Source organism: Leopardus geoffroyi, chromosome A1 (assembly GCF_018350155.1).
Source record: "Leopardus geoffroyi isolate Oge1 chromosome A1, O.geoffroyi_Oge1_pat1.0, whole genome shotgun sequence".
Classification (NCBI taxonomy): Eukaryota; Metazoa; Chordata; class Mammalia; order Carnivora; family Felidae; genus Leopardus; species Leopardus geoffroyi.
In genome coordinates, this window is record NC_059326.1 from 17,219,373 (window position 1) to 17,239,346 (window position 19,974).

At 38.3% G+C, this 19,974-nt stretch overlaps 1 protein-coding gene across 2 annotated transcripts in view; it reads left to right on the plus strand.

Annotated features, from left to right (window-relative positions):
- The window catches only part of FREM2 (FRAS1 related extracellular matrix 2), a 168,884-nt gene that overhangs the window by 12,469 nt on the left and 136,441 nt on the right, over positions 1-19,974 (plus strand). The gene's annotated exons all lie outside the window — the stretch shown is intronic.

The window sequence follows — 19,974 nt, forward strand, 5'->3', positions numbered from 1 at the left end:
TTTTCTTTAAAATTGCCAAAAAAGGCTTGAAAGCAAATGGTTACAATTCTCAGATATTATAGTTTTTACTTTAAAATAAAAATCATTTATTTGTTTTTGAGAAAGAGCACGTGCATGCTGGGGAGGGGCAGAGAGAGGGGGAGGGGCAGAGAGAGGGCGACGGAGAATCCCAAGCAGGATCCGCACAGCTAGCACAGAGCCCATTGCCGGGCCCGAACTCATGAACTGTGAGATCGTGACCTGAGCCAAAATCAGGAGTTGGACGCTTAACTGACTGAGCCACCCACGTGCCCCTAGCTTTTGCTTTTTTAATATTTTGCTTTTTTCCCTCAGTTATTATAGTCTCGGTCTGATACTGCTGCTCTATTATTTGGCACATTTCTCTCCCTAGTTAATGGAATGGTAACATTTACTTTAAAATTTTGATTTGTATTTAAACTTTAGAAAACATTATGCTGTATCATATTTCAAGATAGTAAGCGAGGAATGGCTAGCTGAAGAAACTGAGTTTATTTTTGGATTTGCTGAAAATGTGGCTGTGCGTCTAAGGATTGTGTTTATGGAAATGGAAAATAAATCATTTCGGGGGCTTTTTTAGAGCTGGAGTTTCATGTGAGAGAGAAAAATTCCAGAGATAATGTTCTTGACCCTTCTTCTCACCGTTGACATGGCGTTACTTATGGGGCTTAGGCAGATTCTGGCAAACTATCTATGGAACAGAATGTATCTTAATTCACCTGATATAAGAAAACTTCCCTCTAGCAGAATAAACACAGAAAACCTCAGGATTATAGAAAAAATAAAAATTCATATATATATTTCAAAATTATTTTAATATGATACTTATTTTTGTAGGGGTTTTGCATTGTCTTGTAAAATACTCTAATATTTGAATGAGAAGTGCAATACTATTTAACTTAAAGAGTATCTTGAATGAAATTACTTCTCTGGGAAGTGTGAGGTATTTTGCCAAAGAGAAATAAAAAAAATATTTGCAGTATTTGTGGAAAGAGAGAAAATAAAGATATCTCTCTTTTCTGTAAAAATAATATTAAACTAAGAATTTTGATTTTTTTGACTCAGTTACATGCAATATATCCATTATACAGTATATTATATGTTATACGCTATATTATTGACTGTCTTACCAAGATATATCTTGGTAAGACAGTCAATAATTTTAATTAAAATATACTCCAGAAAAAATCTATGTTTATAGACTGTAACATGAACCTTTATTTTCAAAATCTTCAAGTTTAACATATACGTTTCATGTAATACAATACATGTGTATGAAGACACATACATAATATGTTTTGACACTTTTCAAAGATATGTATTCCTCAGGAATTATGGAAAGTACTTGAATCTTATGAACAAGCACTATTCTTGTTGTTTGGTGGGAGTGATCTGGGTCTCGGAAAAGATAGGTAACTTCTCCAAATGCATCCATCTGTCCAGGAAGTAACAGACCTCTCTCAAGAGTAACTTATTCTTCCCATCTAGGTGATGACATACTTTTTGGACTAGTGGGTTTGACTATCAACTTCAGCTGTAGTGATGTATTATCACCTCTTTTATACAACGATAGGAAGCGTAACGATAAAGCTTCTCCACGAAATACACAAAATGCCTCCAGTATTTCACATCTGGGAGGCCAGTTAAGGCACCAGGCCATAAAATTAGGAAATGTCTACTCCAATTCTCTTTCCAGTCCTCTAAATTCACCTCCTCCAAGTCCTCAAGATTGCTTTTTAGGACAGTGACTAAGGAAATTACTGGAGCAAACATAGTCCTTGAATAACCAAAAAATAAATAAAATATAACTTTTGCTTTCAGGAGTCAAGAAGAGATTTAGGAAAGCAGAAAGCTAAAAGCCCTTGTTTCAGATTTAATTATATTATCATAAGACACTGGCTAGCCACAGAAATCTTGTTATGATGTAGGAATGGATTAGGACCACCCATCACTAATGGGATGGGATTTTTAGTTTGGGGCTGTTACCAAATGACAGGGCTGAGAGGACTTTATTTGAAGAATAGATAATTTCAGGATTTTACCTCAGGGAGTTCTACTGTGTTTGGATTTAATAAATGAATGTTGGTTGTGCATGTAATACACACACACACACACACACACACACACACACACACAGATTCTTATATTTTAGGATTCTTTCAATCAGATCTTAAACCTTATATATGACTTATTATGGTTTATGCAATTTTGTCTTCATAGCATTCCTGTCAGCTTAGTAAAAACAAACAAAAACATTACTATTCTTTTTTGGCAGATGAGGAAACTGAGTCACAGAAATAGGCACTTTCCTCAAGTGTCATAACCAGGCAACTAGAGGCCAATTTGAATCCCAGGATCCTTTCTGCAAGCAGTAACTTCTATACTTACTCAGGATAAGCGAGGAGGGGTGTTAACTCAGTGTTTTCCGGGTTTTCCTGACCAGGGTTTTAGGAATGCTTAGTAGGTGAGAATGAAATCAGAGTAGATGTGTCCACAGACAAAAGTTTTGTCTCTTACGAAATGTGAATTTTTATTTTAGAATTCTTAATGGCTCTGTGTACTCAAACTTACAGTATTCTTTTTTGATGTCATACTGTAATTCTTTTTAAAATTACATGTAAAAATATATAGCCTTTCTAGAGTTCAAATAAGCACAAATCAAATCAACCTTACAGTTGATTTTTTACTTATTTTATCTAATTTTACTTAACTTATCTGCTATTTTTTTACTTATTTTATCAATTAAATTGTGAAGAAATTTTAAAAATACCAAATATATGAGTTATGATGAAACAGGTATATTTCTGTAATGTTTGTGAAGCTACAAAGTGAGAAAACGCTTTGCAAAAACCTGCGAATATGTAGTTAGAGCCATACAGGGTGCAGTATTCCACTGAAGACACGGCTCGACCGAAGCAAAAACCTTACAGGCATACTAATGTCACCGTGTACTCAAATAGCAGAAATTATTCTCCATGACCAATAAACATAAAGAGCTTTTCAGTAATGGCAGTCCTTAAAATTTAATGCAGTCCTTAAAATTTTAAGTGGTAGAGTCCATCAGAGTGTAATTCTTAAAATGATCATTTAGTAATTAAATATGTTTTTTGGAATATTAGTAAAGAATATGAGAATAGTACATCAAAAGGCCATCCATCCAGGTACTCTGGGGCCAGGGATATCCTATGTAGTTGCAGATTGTCACTTACAGTTTATAAGGTCAAACTCGGAAGTTATGAAATGTGCTCTCCTTACGGGCTGCAGCTAAGGTGCCATGTAGCAATCACATGTGGGTTTAGCTAACCCGTCTTTCATTCCTTTCTGCTTCATCCTCTCTGTCACCCTGAGGGGAGCTCAATACAATAATACTACAGACCTGGAAAAGACATCCTCCTTTGATAATCGCCTCTTTGAAGTCTGATTGGAGAGCTAGTGCTCCAGCATTTTAGCAGAAGACGAAAGCAAGTATTCTTTTATCTTGTTCCTACTGGAACATATTCTTATCTGATTTCATCCCAGCCTTCAACGGTCTGCAAGTATTCTAACATGCAAATGCATCTGTCCCTTTTTAGTCTTTTCTCCAAAGAACTTTTCTAGCTCTTTGTTGTGATGCGAAAGCTGGTCTCACTTGCTCCTCCAGGCATGTCCTGCCCTCAACCCTAATGACCTTCCCACTCTTCAACACCTGGCTAAGTGGCATTTCATCTCCAGAACTGCTCCCAAGGTCATGATGACTAAGTTAGCCGTGCCCTTCTTTGTGCTTCTACTGCTACCCTGAGGTACAACAACAATGGTGTATTCTGATGATTTGCTAATGTAAAGACCTCCATTGTAGAGAAGGAACTCCTTCAGATCAAAAAAGGTGTCATTAATGTTTGTAGCACAGTGCCTCCCCAGGGTTGAAAACAAGGGCTAGTAGTTAACAGATATGAAAATGAATGAATAGATAAATGGGAAAAAGAAGCTCCCTTTTTACATAAAGATCAATTACATCATATTCTAAGAAAACTCCCTCTAAACAATTACCAGTGGACCTTGGCATTCCTTTAGAGCATCCCCCATCCTAGCATTAACTTAAATCCCTGTGGCACCAAGAAAGATTTTTAGTAAAGCTTTCACAATTTTATTTTTTTTTTTAAATTTTTTTTTTTTTTTCAACGTTTATTTATTTTTGGGACAGAGAGAGACAGAGCATGAACCGGGGAGGGGCAGAGAGAGAGGGAGACACAGAATCGGAAACAGGCTCCAGGCTCCGAGCCATCAGCCCAGAGCCTGATGCGGGGCTCGAACTCACGGACTGAGAGATCGTGACCTGGCTGAAGTCGGACGCTTAACCGACTGCGCCACCCAGGCGCCCCAAGCTTTCACAATTTTAAACACATGAAACCAACTGCTGTGAAAATTCCTTTGGAACCTTCAGTGAAATATACTTAAGACAGAGGAGATTCCCAGATTCCCAGGAACCACCAGATTGGAGCTCATGTTTTTCTTCTTCTTCTTTTTTTTTTTAATGTTTATTTATTTTTGACAGAGAGAGACAGAGACAGAGTGCGAGTGGGGGACAGGCAGAGAGAGAGAGAGAGGGGGAGACACAGAATCCGAAGCAGGCTCCAGGCCCTGAGCTGTCAGTACAGAGCCCGAGATGGGGCTCGAATCCACAAACCGCGAGATCATGACCTGAGCCGAAGACTGATACTCAACCTACTGAGCCACCCAGACACCCCTGGAGCTCATGCTATTCTTAAAGAATTCTTTTCAGAAAACAAAAAGTTGTCAGTATATTATATAAACTATGGAATGCCTTTAAAATTTAAAGGGTAGTAGACATTTTCTATAAATCAGTGTAATTTTATTTTTTTTTATTTTTTATTTTTTATTTTTTTTTAATTTTTTTTCAACGTTTATTTATTTTTGGGACAGAGAGAGACAGAGCATGAACGGGGGAGGGGCAGAGAGAGAGGGAGACACAGAATCAGAAACAGGCTCCAGGCTCTGAGCCATCAGCCCAGAGCCTGACGCGGGGCTCGAACTCACGGACTGCGAGATCGTGACCTGGCTGAAGTCGGACGCTTAACCGACTGCGCCACCCAGGGGCCCCTAAATCAGTGTAATTTTAAAGTCAGCACCACTAACTCAGGTATTTTTAGTTACCCCAATTTTTTTGCCTCATGTGATAGACATTAGGCCAGGCAGAGAAGTAGAAAGAAAGTATCCTCAGTCCTCACTGAAATGTCATTACATAACTTTTTATTAGTTTCTTGTTTATATGTTTGTTTTAAGTCTCAAGCCCGCAGCATCAGATCCAAGACGTTTCTCGATGGGCATAAGAAAGCAGTGGGATATGTGATCATCTGTCTGGCTTGACATACCCCGTAGGAGGAGCCCTAGTTTTTTCTCCATTGTGAAAATTGGTTTGCTGCTTCCTCACTTGAACTCGCATGTGACTTGGGAGCACAGTCTGAGAGAGTTCCGTCTCCTGGTTTGGCAGTAAAACTGGGACATCGGATATGATACCCGTGTTGGCCATTGTAACGTATCTGGTCCAGAGCCAGACATTTGTTGCCTCCGTCTTTGAGCATGTCTTTTGGTGCCCAATATTTCGTTCGCCAAGATCTTTAATTCATACGCTATTGAAAGATATAAATAGCATCTTGACATAATAGAGCTGCAAAGTCATTTCTTTATATGAAATGTCAGTTAAGGACACGGCTTTCAGATTTTTATTCCATATTTGATGACTGAATACTCAGACACAAGGAGACTGGAGCTCGTCATTCTAGTTAGAAGGAGCACACGATTTTGCCTGAAAGTGACCAGTAACTCAGGGTGTGAGGCAAAGTCATTACGGACACGTAGCTGGAATTTAAAGCAAAGGCTGGAAAAATACAACTAAGTGCAGTAAGTCGGAAAAGGAGGTTTGAGTACAAGCATTAAAAGATTATACAGACACATTCAGCTTAGAGAGAAAAGCAAGCATTCTTTGGCAATAAAATTAATCGCTAGTGACATGAGAACCAGAGGAAAGACACTGGTGCCTTAGGGAGTTATAATAAGAAGATGAAGTAACGTCAGGCACCGAGACAAATATTTCTAATCTGCGAGAGGGCATAAGATCTACTAGGATACAGGGCCTGGCAAGGGCTGTTGGCTACTATGGTCAAAGTTTGGAAGCCTTTCTCTTTTCAACGAGCAGTTTAGAATTGTTCAGATCATCGAGGTCTTTCTATTCCAGAGGCCTGCCTTGAGAAGCATGGCTGTTAGGTACCTGTACTGTGTCCATGAAAGAAGTCATACCTTTTCGATAGAAAAATATAAACTAAATGTTATCGGTTACTATTGGTTAGGTTCGTTTCAAAATTATACATCACGTGGGTATACTGTTTAACTGGCTTTAATTTAAGGGCAACTTTTGTTAAATTGTTCAATCTTTTGGTGAATATGAATCCTTATTAGTCACGTTTCTAGAGGCTTAGCGTGATTCTGTATTTACTCTCAAAAGCGATGATAGTCACCTTTTAAAACTAAGAAAATCTTTCACAGGTTATTAAAAGGTCATAATCTCACATCAAATATTTATTCGTGGTATATATTACAGAGCTCAACTCTATCTTATTCTTTCTCTTTAAGTTTGCTCTGGGTGGCTGGGCAAAATAGAAGGTAGTATTCAATGGTGTAGTACATCGTTGTCATTGGTATGGTCCTATATTCGCTTGAGCCTACGACAGTACAAAGAGAATCACAATGCAGTGTAAAAAAAAGGGTCAGAGCTTCTGTGACAAAACCTACTTGTGAAAAAGAGGTCCCCTACTCATTTATTTATTGAATTAGGCAACAAGCATTTTTGGAGCACCCATGTTTCAGACGTCTGCGGGATCCAGGGAAAACAGGGATGAGCATAACTGTCGTGATCTTTGACCTGAGGTTCCAATAGGCTCAGATGATAAAATAATAGACCGATAAAACTTTTATACAGTGTTTACCACATTAAGGAGGTTATCATTTAATCCAAGTTAGAGATGCAGCTGTCAGGAATGGCTTTTGAGAGGTGATATTTAGGCTTACATTTAGGATGGAATGAAGCTGCCACCGGAAAAAGGGAGGAAGAAATGTTCCAAGCACGGGGGGGGGGGGGGGGGGGGGGGGGGAGACGGAGCATGTGCGAAGGCACTGAGCTCTGTGTGCTCAAGTGACCGGAAGAACATCAACTTGCCTGGAGCTTAGCTAACAAACAGAGTGTCACGCAAGACGATGCTGGAGAGCTAGACTGGAGCCTGATGGTGCAGAGCCTTATAACCCAGGACAATGATTTAGATTTTGTTCTAAGGCCAAGGGAATCCCTACTGCCCCATCGTTTTAAAGCAAGGGAGTAACTTGTTGCAATTTACGTTTTGAGAAGATGACGCTTGCAGCCCTGGAGGATCCAGGGGAAACAGCAAGGGGACAACAGCGAGACCAATATGAGGCTGACGCAGTAAGATTGATGTGAGACAGAAAAAAGAGGACGGGCTTGATATAATTGTGGATCTCAGTCTATAGGACTTGTTGACAGACTGGATTATGGGAGAAAAGGGAGAACTTAAGCACAATTCTGGGCTTCTCTGCCAGAGGACAGCAGTGGCACTACTCGTTGAAATGGAAAAGACAAGGGGGCATAGAGCAGATTTCAGGGAGGAAATTAGGAGGTCATTTTGGACATCATAATTATGAGATGCCTTACTTTGAAATGTGCATACAGGAAGGCCAGCCTATTGACCCTGGTTATCTTCCCTTCCATCGCAGTTAGGAGCTGAGCCTCCGGAGTTAGAACTGGAACAAATACTGGCTCTGCCCTTTGCAGTAACTGGTGATGTGACCCCCGAGCCAAGTAACTGAATCTTTTGTGGCCTCGGTTTCAGTGGTAACGTGGAACAATAGCACTAGCTGGCTAATAAGGTTCTTTTGAAGATTAAGTAAGATAATTCACGGAAATAGGACCATTCATGCGGCACACTTCCCGTTGCATAGTAATGACCGTGCAGGTAGCCAGTGAGGCTTTTGAGGTTACATCTCTGACGGATTCCAGCGTTTTTCTTCCGATTTTTCTTTCTTTCCCTTTCTTTTATGTCTTGCTTCTTTCCTCTATTTCTTCTTCTTCTTTCCTTTTCTTTCTTTCCTCTTCCTCTCCGTTTAACATAAGACTTACTTTTTACAAAGGATGTCGGTATTATTGGTACTAAGAAATTAGAAGAAAAGGATGAATAGAAAATCATATATAGCTATGTTTGGTCTCCAATTTAGAACACTTTTTTTTTTTTAACATTTATTTATTTTTGAGAGACAGAGAGAGACAGAGCACGAGCAGGGGAGGGGCAGAGACAGGGAGACACAGAATCCAAAGCAGGCTCCAGGCTCCAAGCTGTCAGCATAGAGCCCAATGCGGGGCTCGAACTCACGGACTGTGAGATCATGACCTGAGCCGAAGTCAGACGTTTGACCGATGGAGCCACCCAGACGCGCCAATTTAGAACCCTTTTTATATTCTTCATGTTAATTTTGAACTAAGCTTGAAAATTGCACCTTCGGTAGTATCTTTTGTTTTTCTCATAGCAGCTGTTTATAAAGTTAGACTATTTGTTTTGGGTGGAGAGACGAGATAATACAGGGATGCAAGTGGAAAAGTGGTGAACACCTCCATACTGCTGAGGTTAAAGGCTAAGAAGTCTTCTACAGTCGGTTAAGCGTCCGACTTCAGCCAGGTCACGATCTCGCGGTCCGTGAGTTCGAGCCCCGCGTCGGGCTCTGGGCTGATGGCTCAGAGCCTGGAGCCTGTTTCCGATTCTGTGTCTCCCTCTCTCTCTGCCCCTCCCCCGGTCATGCTCTGTCTCACTCTGTCCCAAAAATAAATAAACGTTGAAAAAAAAAAAATTTAAAAATAAATAAATAAATAAAGGCTAAGAAGTCTTCCAAGGTTATTTCGTTGTTAGTAAATGGTGAAACAAAAGTTTTTGTTAAACTAGTAATACAAAGTGTTCCCTATGGTGAAACAATGGAAATACAAAATACCATGTCCCTTCAGCTCAGTTTACATGTTTTTTTTTTCCTTTTAATAACTGGAAGTTTAATTTTTATAGACTTGAAGGTTAAATATAGTAACTCGAAAAAATAGCACTCGAAAGCATCTGGATTTAGCAAATATGAGGCTTAAGTGATAGTTCTGACTGCAAGTCTAACCAGCTGACGACAGTGATAAAATAAGTATTAAAGCCATGTGTCTTTCTGTAATAATCCAGTGAGGCCAAAGGGACAAATGTGATACCTAACCCTGATTGCAAATAAGGAAAAATAAAATTTAGTGAGGCCTGGTGAAAAAGGGTGAGTGAGCCACACACACATAAAAACAGGTATTTTTTTTCTTGCTTCACAAATGTAGACTGATATAATGATGTACATTTCCTAAGAGCAAAAATGTTTGTGTAAATGAAAATAAACAATTTTCTTTAGTATTATTCTGTTTTAGGACAGTTCGCTTAAACTTACTGAAGTCACTGATTTACTCATCTGGTTCTGCCCCTAAGAATCAAAAAGTCAATGCCTAGGAGCTGTATATAAGTAATTTCTTACTGAAGGAATAAGTACCTTAAAGAAACAATGTACCTTTGGATGTTTACCTTTAGAATTCTTACAGAGCTGTTATGGTAGAAGTTCCCAAAATGAATTATTCAGTTATGGCTAGCCACTATTTAACAATAAGACTTACTTTTTGCAAAAGATATCAGTATTATTGGTATAAGAAATTAGAAGAAAACGATGAAAGGAAAAATTATATAAGCTATATGTGTTTTTCAATTTAGAACACTTTTTATATTCTTTATGTTAATTTTGAACTAAGCTTGAAAATAGCACCCTCGGTAGTATCTTTTGGTGAAGGAAGCCAGGACACGATTCTCTTCCTTTTTGTTTCAAGAAAGCTCTGACTACATTCTTCCAGGCGGAGACAGAGTACGTGCTCTCCATTTTTTTGGCTGGTTAACTCGGTGCAGAAAGGTTTAATTATTTCATCTTGGTAAAGCCTCCGCCTGCTACCTTTAACTCCACTTATATAACTGTTAGAGGCCTGAGTTGAGAACACAGAAAACAGTGTTCTCAAGCTTAGCTCAAGAGAGCCACTTCAGAAATTGAAAATAAAGTGGTAAAACTGGTCAGTAGACTTCAGAAATCCAGGAGACAGAAAAGAACCATTCTGTGTTCCCATAATTCTTCTCTTACTTTATTGTGTGTAGAAATAGCCCAAAATTAAGTGCACTGCATCATGGCTATAAAATTAAGAAAGGTGGGGTACATGTAACCATTTCAGAAATTGTTATTAACCGCTAAGAAAAAAATGACCCTCGCTACCTAAAGCTCAAGAGTCATGTTGTTTCACCCTGCGTGTCCATCACGTTACTAAATCCAGTTAATTTTACCTGCTTTCAGAATTTCAATTGAAACAGATTCCTGCATTAACTCCATTCCCGGTGATCCCATTAGAATCATGTTGAGGTTTATCTTCAATGACTTAATAGATGTAAACTGCTTAAAATAATGACTGGCACAGAGAAGTGCCATGTAAATGTTAGCCACTCCCCCACTAGCATAGAATTGGATATCTGTGAGAGCCAAGATTCCCAGCATTGCTTTTCACTGACGCGTCCTCATTGCTGGCACATGTAGATGTTCAATAACTGCTTAATGAGTGAATGAATACATTTTTCTAAATTTTTTAATTTTTTTTAACGTTTATTTATTTTTGAGACAGAGAGAGACAGAGCATGAACAGGGGAGGGTCAGAGAGAGAGGGAGACACAGAATCCGAAGCAGGTTCCAGGCTCTGAGCTGTCAGCACAGAGCCCGACGCGGGGCTCGAACTCACGGACCGCGAGATCATGACCTGAGCCGAAGTCGGACGCTCAACCGACTGAGCCACCCAGGCGCCCCTAAATGTTTATTTATTTTTGAGAGAAAGAGACAGCGCGAGTGGGGGAGGGGCAGAGAGAGAGGGAGACACAGAATCGGAAACAGGCTCCAGGCTCTGAGCTGTCAGCACAGAGCCCGACACGGGGCTCAAACCCATGAACCGTGAGATCATGACCTGAGCTGAAGGTGGCCGCTTAATGGTCTGAGCCACCCAGGCGCCCCTAAATGTTTATTTATTTTTGAGAGAAAGAGACAGTGCGAGTGGGGGAGGGGCAGAGAGAGAGGGAGACACAGAATCCGAAGCAGGCTCCAGGCTCTGAGCTGTCAGCACAGAGCCCAGTGCAGGGCTAGAATTCATGAACCACAAGATCATGATCTGAGCTAAAGTCGGACGCTCAACCGACTGAGCCACCCAGGCGCTGCATGAATACATTCTTTCTAATGTGATTTTCCTAATGGATTTCTTTGTCTCTTGCAGCTTTCCCCTCTGATCCAGATATACCATTTCCATAGTTACCTAAAATTACAAATGTGATTTTTGAATTGTCTTTAAAAAAATAAAAACAAAAACACACACAAAAAACTTGTCTTCCCCTCTGCTGTCACAGCTGATTTTCTGACATGCGAATCTGATGTCATCTTTATTTTCCAGCTGTCACATGGTGTCTTGTTAAACACAGGATAAAATTCAGACCCTTTGTGATGTCCGTACTGACCAAGTGTGATCTGTCCAGCCACCCAGCCTACTCAGGAGTCCCACACATGCCGTGCTACGTCCTGTGCTCTGCCTTTTCTTTCACTTTCTTCCTGAATATCCTTCCTCCTGCCTCTTCAAGAGACTCAGGCCAGATATTTCTCCCTGACTTCTTCTACCCTTGTGCTTAGGGTCAGACATCATCACCTCTGTGTTTCCATAACTACTCATATTTGTATTCAGGGATGATACGATATATAATGATATATATATATATATATATATATCATATTATATCATGTATATATCATATATACATATATGATGATATGATATATATAATATGATATAATATGATATATGATATGATATATAATGATACATTATATATAATGTACATATACATATACACACTCACATGTAATATATATGTGTATTTTATATATAGCAATTGGTATGATTTAAATTATTTTATATATCAATATATGGATCTATAAATAAACACTTTGCATATCATCCCTGAATACAAATATGAGTAGTTATGGAAACAGAGGTGGTGATGTCTGACCCTAAGCACAAGGGTAGAAGAAGTCAGGGAGAAATATCTGGCCTGAGTCTCTTGAAGAGGCATACATATATACATACATATATATATGTACATTATATATAAGTGATATATATATATATCACTTACCAAGCGAAAGATGTGGCAGCACAAATAATATATAGTATAATGTATAAGGTTGTTAATATACTATGCAATGTAAAATATTAAAGGTTCTCACAAGTGTATTGGTATAGTACAAATTACTCATCAACTCACTAATAATTTAAATATCTTTTGTTTTTACCCCATCTTTTATTTAAAGCAGCTTTCATAAGCTAAAAGACACCCTTCCTGGGCCATGAGTTGGCATAGGATCAAACTTTTCCAATGACTTAGCCCTTAAACTGGTTGTTACCAAGTGACTTGTAGCTCCAGTTGGTAGTAAACTTCTCTTTTTATAAAAAGTTTATTTACTTATTTTGAGAGACACAAAGAGAGAGAGAGAGAGAGAGAGAGAGCACGAGCTGTGCAGAGCCTGACGTGGGGATCCAACTCAGTGAGAGCATGACCTGAGTCGAGATCAAGAGTCAGATGCTTACTTAACCAACTGAGCCACCCAGGTGCTCCTAGAAAACTGCTCTTAACATCAATGATATTGTCCATGGTATTAAATCTACTCTGAGATTTTCTTAAACTAATCAATGACACCCAAATTATTTCTAAGACTTACAAATTATATGAGACTCTAATATATTCAATATCTCCATTTATAGACAAAGTTACAAAAAAATCACTCGCCAGAAAGCAAGGTTTAATTAGGTGGAACTTAATACCTTAGGACTCGTGAGAGGCAGTGTAATACCTTGGTGAACCATATGAGTTCTTCGAAGCATTTTGGGCTTGAATCTTGATTCTGCAAACTTTTAAATGATCTTTCTGTCTATCTATTAATCAGCACGGAAGGCATTCTCCATCTCAGCTATCAGTATACCCACTCAGAACAGGCCACTCTGCACTGCAGTCTTTTATGTATTTTTGTGTTTATAAAGCTTCTCCACTGCAGGAGCTGCTTCGTTTATATCCATGTCTCCTTGTCCAGTGCTTAGTTTCTACATGGCACTTAGTAGGAGTCCAATAAATATTTGTAGAGTGAAGCCATGAATAAACACTGAACATAAATAACTGATTACCACTTTCTCTTAAAGCTGTGGGTGGAGTCATTTCAGAAGTAAAGAGAGGGATCCAAAGGAAAATAGAATAGTCTTGCCAGTTTAAAAAATGTAAAATAAATGGATGCTTGTGTTTGCTTTTAAATATCTTTCAAGCACACATAAGTGTATAGAAACATATACATTTCCAAGATTCTTTGCATAGACTTTTATGGTGACATCAGACTCTGTCTTGCTTATTATAAAATGGAGTTTCTCTTCCTATGCGTACGGATATGTTTCTACTTTACAGATCTAGCCTTTAGACATTTCAGCTGAAATTTCTTTAGCTTACTTACTATAATAAGCATGCTGAATCTGATTGATTTATGTTAAGACACCATTGAGAATGGAATGAGTTTCTACCCTTATCTTAATAGACTCACTTCATTCCCCTTTTGCTACATGACTTTGACAGGAACAGAGACAACCAGTGAGCCCTTCCCCCCACCACCCCTCCCCATGTCCACCTCCAGTGTGTATGTGGTAAAAGGCAACATTCATAAAAAAAAGCATCAAGTCAATTAAATGTCAATTTCACTTAATTTGGGAGAAAAGTAACACTGTAAGAGATAAAATGGATTATCAAAGTACTTTATATTGGCGATTTTTCTAAATAAACGATGTTGCTAAATGGCGTGACAAAGTCGAAATACTGGAAATAAGTCCCTTTTTCAAGATGTCCATCTTTGAGTCTCTATTTTCACCTGCCTGATTAAATATTCACTGTGCAAATATACGTAGTGAATGTGAAGACCGTCTGTTATAGAGTCTTCAGAATGATAGACATTTGATTTTGAGAGTTCAGAGAAAGGATTGTCTTTCAAGTAGAATATTCCCAAAGTTTTCAGTGTGTTGATCCAATCACCAGTCTATTTTATTCATGTGCAGGTGGTTTAAAAAAACAGATTGTTTTTAATTTTTGAATGTTTAAAGTTTTTTAAAATGCTTTTTAAAAATTAAAAATCATCTTAGAGGTTTTTTTTAATTTTTTGAATGTTTATTGCAATAAACATCTTTTGAATGTTTATTTCAATAAACATTTTTTGAATGTTTATTTTTGAGAGAGAGAGAGAGAGATACAGAGCATGAGTGACAGAGGCAGAGAGAAAAGAGGGAGGCGGCACAGAATCCAAAGCAGACACCAGGTTCTGAGCTAGCAACACAGAGCCTGACACAGGTCTCAAACCCACGAACTGTGAGATCATGACCTGAGCTGAAGTCGGATGCTTAACCAACTGAGCCACCCAGGTGCCCCTCGTCTTAGAGTTTTTAAAGTGTTTTTTTTTTTTATATGAAAAAAAAGTGAATTGAATGCATGTAATTACAAAACACGAAGTAGAAAGAGCATTTGACCCTTTATTATTACTATTCACAAATATTGACAGTAACCACAAACAGTTTTAAATACAGCAGCTACCTTGTGAATTTCTGAAACTGAATGAAAGAATTAGAAGCAGCAGGGAACACAGGGAGCATACGGTATATACATTGGCGGTGGTTAAGGGCTCTTCTCTGATGTTCTAGAAAAACATGATTCTGACTTGTTTGGTAGTTGCTTAATCCACGGTGATTGTGTTACTTGGCCCAAGTTTTTTTTTTTTTTTTTAATTTGTTTGTTTGTTTTGTTTTGTTTTTAAGTAATAGATACAACTGAATTCATGATTAAGACTTCTTTGAATCTACAAGGTAGTATAATACAGGATCTGCCATATTCTTATTTCTTCCCCAAGGATAATGTATCCATATAGACCCCCTTTTAGTATTTTAATGGCCTTTATTTGTTAGAATTCAGAAAGCATTTTGTATACATTTCTATTTTTATCCCATCAGTTACTTAAGGCAGACAGGTACACACACACACACACACACACACACACACACACACACACACATCTTGCTTGAGTAGGATCCTAGTATATTCCTATTTGGGACCAGTTTTACACCTTAATTAGTTAGTAACATTTTCCTGTGACTAGCTCCAAAATTGGCCTCTTAAGCAATAATATAAAAAAGGCTGGAAATATTTTCTTATATTCTGAATTACCCTTAGACGGTAATTAATCGGGCATTTAATTCTGACTGTAGTTTTAAGGTGCTTTATCTGATGCTGCTCTTCTGTCATTCCCATTTTTTTTTCATGGTATGTCTGTCCTTGGAATCATCTAAACATCTTTTAACTTTCCTCCCCCATCCTCTAGCTAACCAGTCCCTACAACCTGCTACTTTCCTTTTGCACACTATCACTGGATCCCTTCCATGCCTTCAGTGAAAGTCACCCGAGTACCTGGAGTTGCTGAACTATTCTAGTAGTTTCTAATCTGTCTCTCCTCTCTAGTCTCCCCAACTTCAAGTTCCTCCTGAATAAAATACTTCACAGAGGAAGCTAGGCACTTGTGATTCAATGGGATTTGGGATTCACCCTGGATTTGGACTCAGAAAACTTAAGCCCAGCTCTCCCCTTTGCCACCTGTTAATGGAGTGGATGACAGCAGGAAAGTCCATTAACCTGTGTTACGCTTCAAGTCCCTTACACTTCTGTTTTCCCGTCTATAAAAATGGGAACATAATTTTGATGTAGCAGTCTCTCAGCGAGATTACAAAGACTACCTGGCACAAGGAAAGCAAATATATAATGGAATGAGCCTGTGATGTGTACTATTATTACTAACGTATCTTTCCTTGTTATAATACTTTTGTCACTCACCTGCTCAAAACCTTCAATCTCTTTCCTTTATCTACCAACTAGACCATGCTATAGGTTATGCAATTACAGTCTGTCACTCTGGGACCCCAACCGATGCTCGCTATTTTATTTCCTCCGGTCTACTTATATTCTCCCTCAAATGGATTTCTCACCATTACACCTACTTGTAATTTCACCAATCAACACATTTATTCCTGCTTTCCCTTTTTTAAAGTATGATTTCATGTTTCTCTGCTTATCATAGGAATAAAAAGCACAGCAGAGGGAATGCAGTCAATGGTATTGTAATCATGTTGTGTGGTGACAGACGGTAGCTACACTTGGGGTGAGCATAGCTTGACATATAGACTTACCGAATCACTATGTTGTATACCTGAAACTAACGTAACATTGCGTGTCAACCATACTCATATTTTTTTTAATTACTTAGAAATATATATACATAAGCAAAATTCTTATCAGCTTGCACCCAGCTATTCCCATACCCCCAAACCATTAGGAAACACCTTTGGGGTTCCCTAACATCAACATAGCATATTTTCATATAGGCCTTGTTTTCTACCTTCCTTCTTTCCTTCCCCTTTCCTCACACCTATTCCTACGTCCTTGGCTCAGGAATCATATCTGCTGTTTCTTGTTCTCCCAACACACACATGCATGCACACGCACGTACACACACACACACACACACACACACACACACACAAGTTTTAATGAGATTCTCTTTATATTTGTTCCCAATGGTGTGCATCCAAGTAAAGAGAGCTTTGGTTGTAAATGACTTTAAGTACCTTAAGTTTGGAACCACAGCCAAATTTTGGAAGTAGGAGAAAGATATGATTTGGCTGGTGGTGATGTGCAGTCTTTAATTGAAGTGAGCTGTCATGTCATATCTTCCTGTCACTACAAGTATTCAAGTTGACTGAATGGCCGTTGTCAAGAGTTAAAACTGATTATTAGATAGGGTGAGACTCGATTAGATATTGATTCTAAATTTCTGGGGTTCAAGCTTCACTTGAGGAATGATCTTTTAAAGATGGCTAAATCTTTATCTTGATAAAAATATAGAAAATTAAGAGCTTTTTCTTAAAAACATTTCCATTTTACAACCTGAAAGACTCTTAGAGTGAGTTTTCATCAATAGCATGTACTTAAGGTTTTACACAAGTATACATATTCATGATAGAAGAATTCATGAATGTAGAACTAAAAAGAACATGAGTCATAATCTCACTCACCAGAGAAAATCACGATTAGCATTAGCTGTGTCTCTTTCCATATCACATGTTTTACCAAAAAAAAAAAAAAAAAAAAAAAAAAAGAAGGCATCATTCAATGTACACCAGTCTGAATCCTGGCTTCCAAATTCAGAGCATGTTTTGCACATCTTTCTAGAACAATAAATATAGATCTACAATGGTTTTTAATGATGGCTTTATATACCACTGTATAATTATATTCTATCATTTATCTAAATACTTGCAGACATTTTTTAAAGTCCGTATTTTTAGGAGATGAGTTGTTAAATGACTTTAATGCAATTAACATGACTAATTATGGCACCCCCGCTCCAGGGTGAAAAGATATTTTTGGGTCCATCTACATTTTCACTTCCACTGCTAACAGGTGGAATCAAGCTACATTCTTGTTTCTTCGAAGAGCTGATGACACCAATACCCCCTTTAGCATTCCTTTTCCCTCTTAGTGTTAATGGAAAGAAAGTATGGTTTGTAATGATCTTTTGAACTCTGAATTCCTGGCGTGCTTATTCAGAGCATCTACTAGCTCAGAAGTCATTTTACATCCTCCAATGATAAGCTGTGCATAAACAGAGCTTCCTAGTATTTGCTAATGGCTCTTGTAATACCAGTTTCTCTCCCTTTCCTTCAGTATAAAAAATTACACTAATACATTTAAGAGATTATTTTATAAAACCTGTTAGACAATTGTCTGTTAATTACATGCCCTCAGTATAGCGATCATTGCAAGATTTATGGTGGCAGTTCAGTCAGTCGTGGGCTAGCAGATAGAAGAGGTAAGGAACAGTATGTATTGAATGCTTTCTATGTGACAAGAAAATTCCCAAGTCAACTCACTGAGTTACTATAAAAGCAATCCGTGATTTCTATTATCCCCATTGTACTTCGGAAGAAAGTGAAACTCAAAGAATTGAAAGAAATTTCTCAAAGTTACTGTATTAATATTTTATCTGTGCTGTAACTAATGGCCACCAACTTAGTGACTTAAAACAACACAAATTTATTGTCTTACACTTTGGAAGTCAGAATTCTAAAATGGACCTGATTGGGCAGAAACGAAAGCATGGGCAAGGTTGTGTTCCTCTGGAAGGTCTAGAGAAGAATCTGTTTTCTTGCCATTTCCAGTTCGTAGAGGCTACCTGCATTCCTTGGCCCATGGTCTGTCCTTTCTTCCATCTGCAAAGCTAGAAGTGTAGCATCTTCAAAAATCTCTCTAATGCTGACCTTCTGCTCACTCTTCCACTTCAAAGGATCTTTGTGGTGATGTTGGACTCATCCAGATATTCCAGGACAATCTCCCCATTTCACAGTTGGCTCATTAGCACCCTTAACTTAATTTGCAGTCATAATTTCCCTTAGCCACATAAACTAACATATTTACAGGTCCCAGGAATTAGGTTGTGGAATTCTTTGGAGAGCCATTATTTTGCCTGCCAAAGCCATCCTATTTGTAAATAAGCGAAGTGAATTTGTAAAAAAAAAAATAAGCCAAGTAATGAGTTAAGTCCAACTTTGTCTATATGTTGATGGAATCCAAGGGGCATAAGATAGGTCCTCCTGTGTAAAAATATCTAACCCACTGCCTTCCCTAATACTTGAATTTCTATCATTAGAATTAGTTTCTTTGAGGTTCATATGCAAAAGTCATCAAGGATTTCTAGGAGGTCTTCAAAAAAAGATTTATCAGCAGCTTGCTGAGTTCACAGGGAACATTTTAGGGGCAGGAAGTAAGGGAAAGGGATAATAAAAAAGGTCATTAAAAGGGGAAGTGTAATGATGCTAATTTTCTTTCTAGCCTATTACATCATTTGGCCCAGAGCTAGTTTTAGTGGTAGGATTTCCCCGTTACTTAGGGATAGGAGACATGCACAAACAGCATTGTAACTTTTCTTTGATGTATTTTCTCCATTATTAATCTTTATTTACTACTATCTTGTTGACACTTGACAGTTTAACTGTAAAGAAAATCAACTGGCCCACTATCAACCAGAATTGAGATGGAAGTTTGTCTACAGATATTGACACTAAATGTAGCCAATTCAATTGGACGATTTTTTTTCAATTATTTGCATGTGCAAGACAGATTGCTTACAGTTATAGGGCTTACACATGCTTCAACAGATTCTACTTGTATCTAATTTGGGGTAAATATTGACATATAAAAGCTTAGGTTTAAAAATTCAGACCAGAGTGATCTGTACAAATTAAAGAAAAAAGTTGCCTGAATCATACCCCTGTAAAATTAGGTATCTACCCCCAGGAAGGATCTCTGATCCTGAGCTAGAATAGGGTAAGGGTAGTGTTCCAGCCCAGAGCCTACAGGGTAGAAAGCTAAAATCCCCAGTTGAACTGAATTGCCAGTTGAAGATGCTGAAAAGTGTTTTGCAAATGCTTTATGAACCAAAATGAAATATCCCGAAGGAACAAGGACAGAGAAACCATTCAAAAGGGAGAGAGAAAGGCTGAATCTGGACAACATGGGGTCTCTTGACCTCCTTGGGGACAGGAGGGAAATGTTAGGGTACCCAGGGGTTTGGGGTCCCAAAGAAGGAGTCCTGTTTCTAAGATGCATTATTCCTCTCCTCAATATGGATCCTGTATCATTCAGG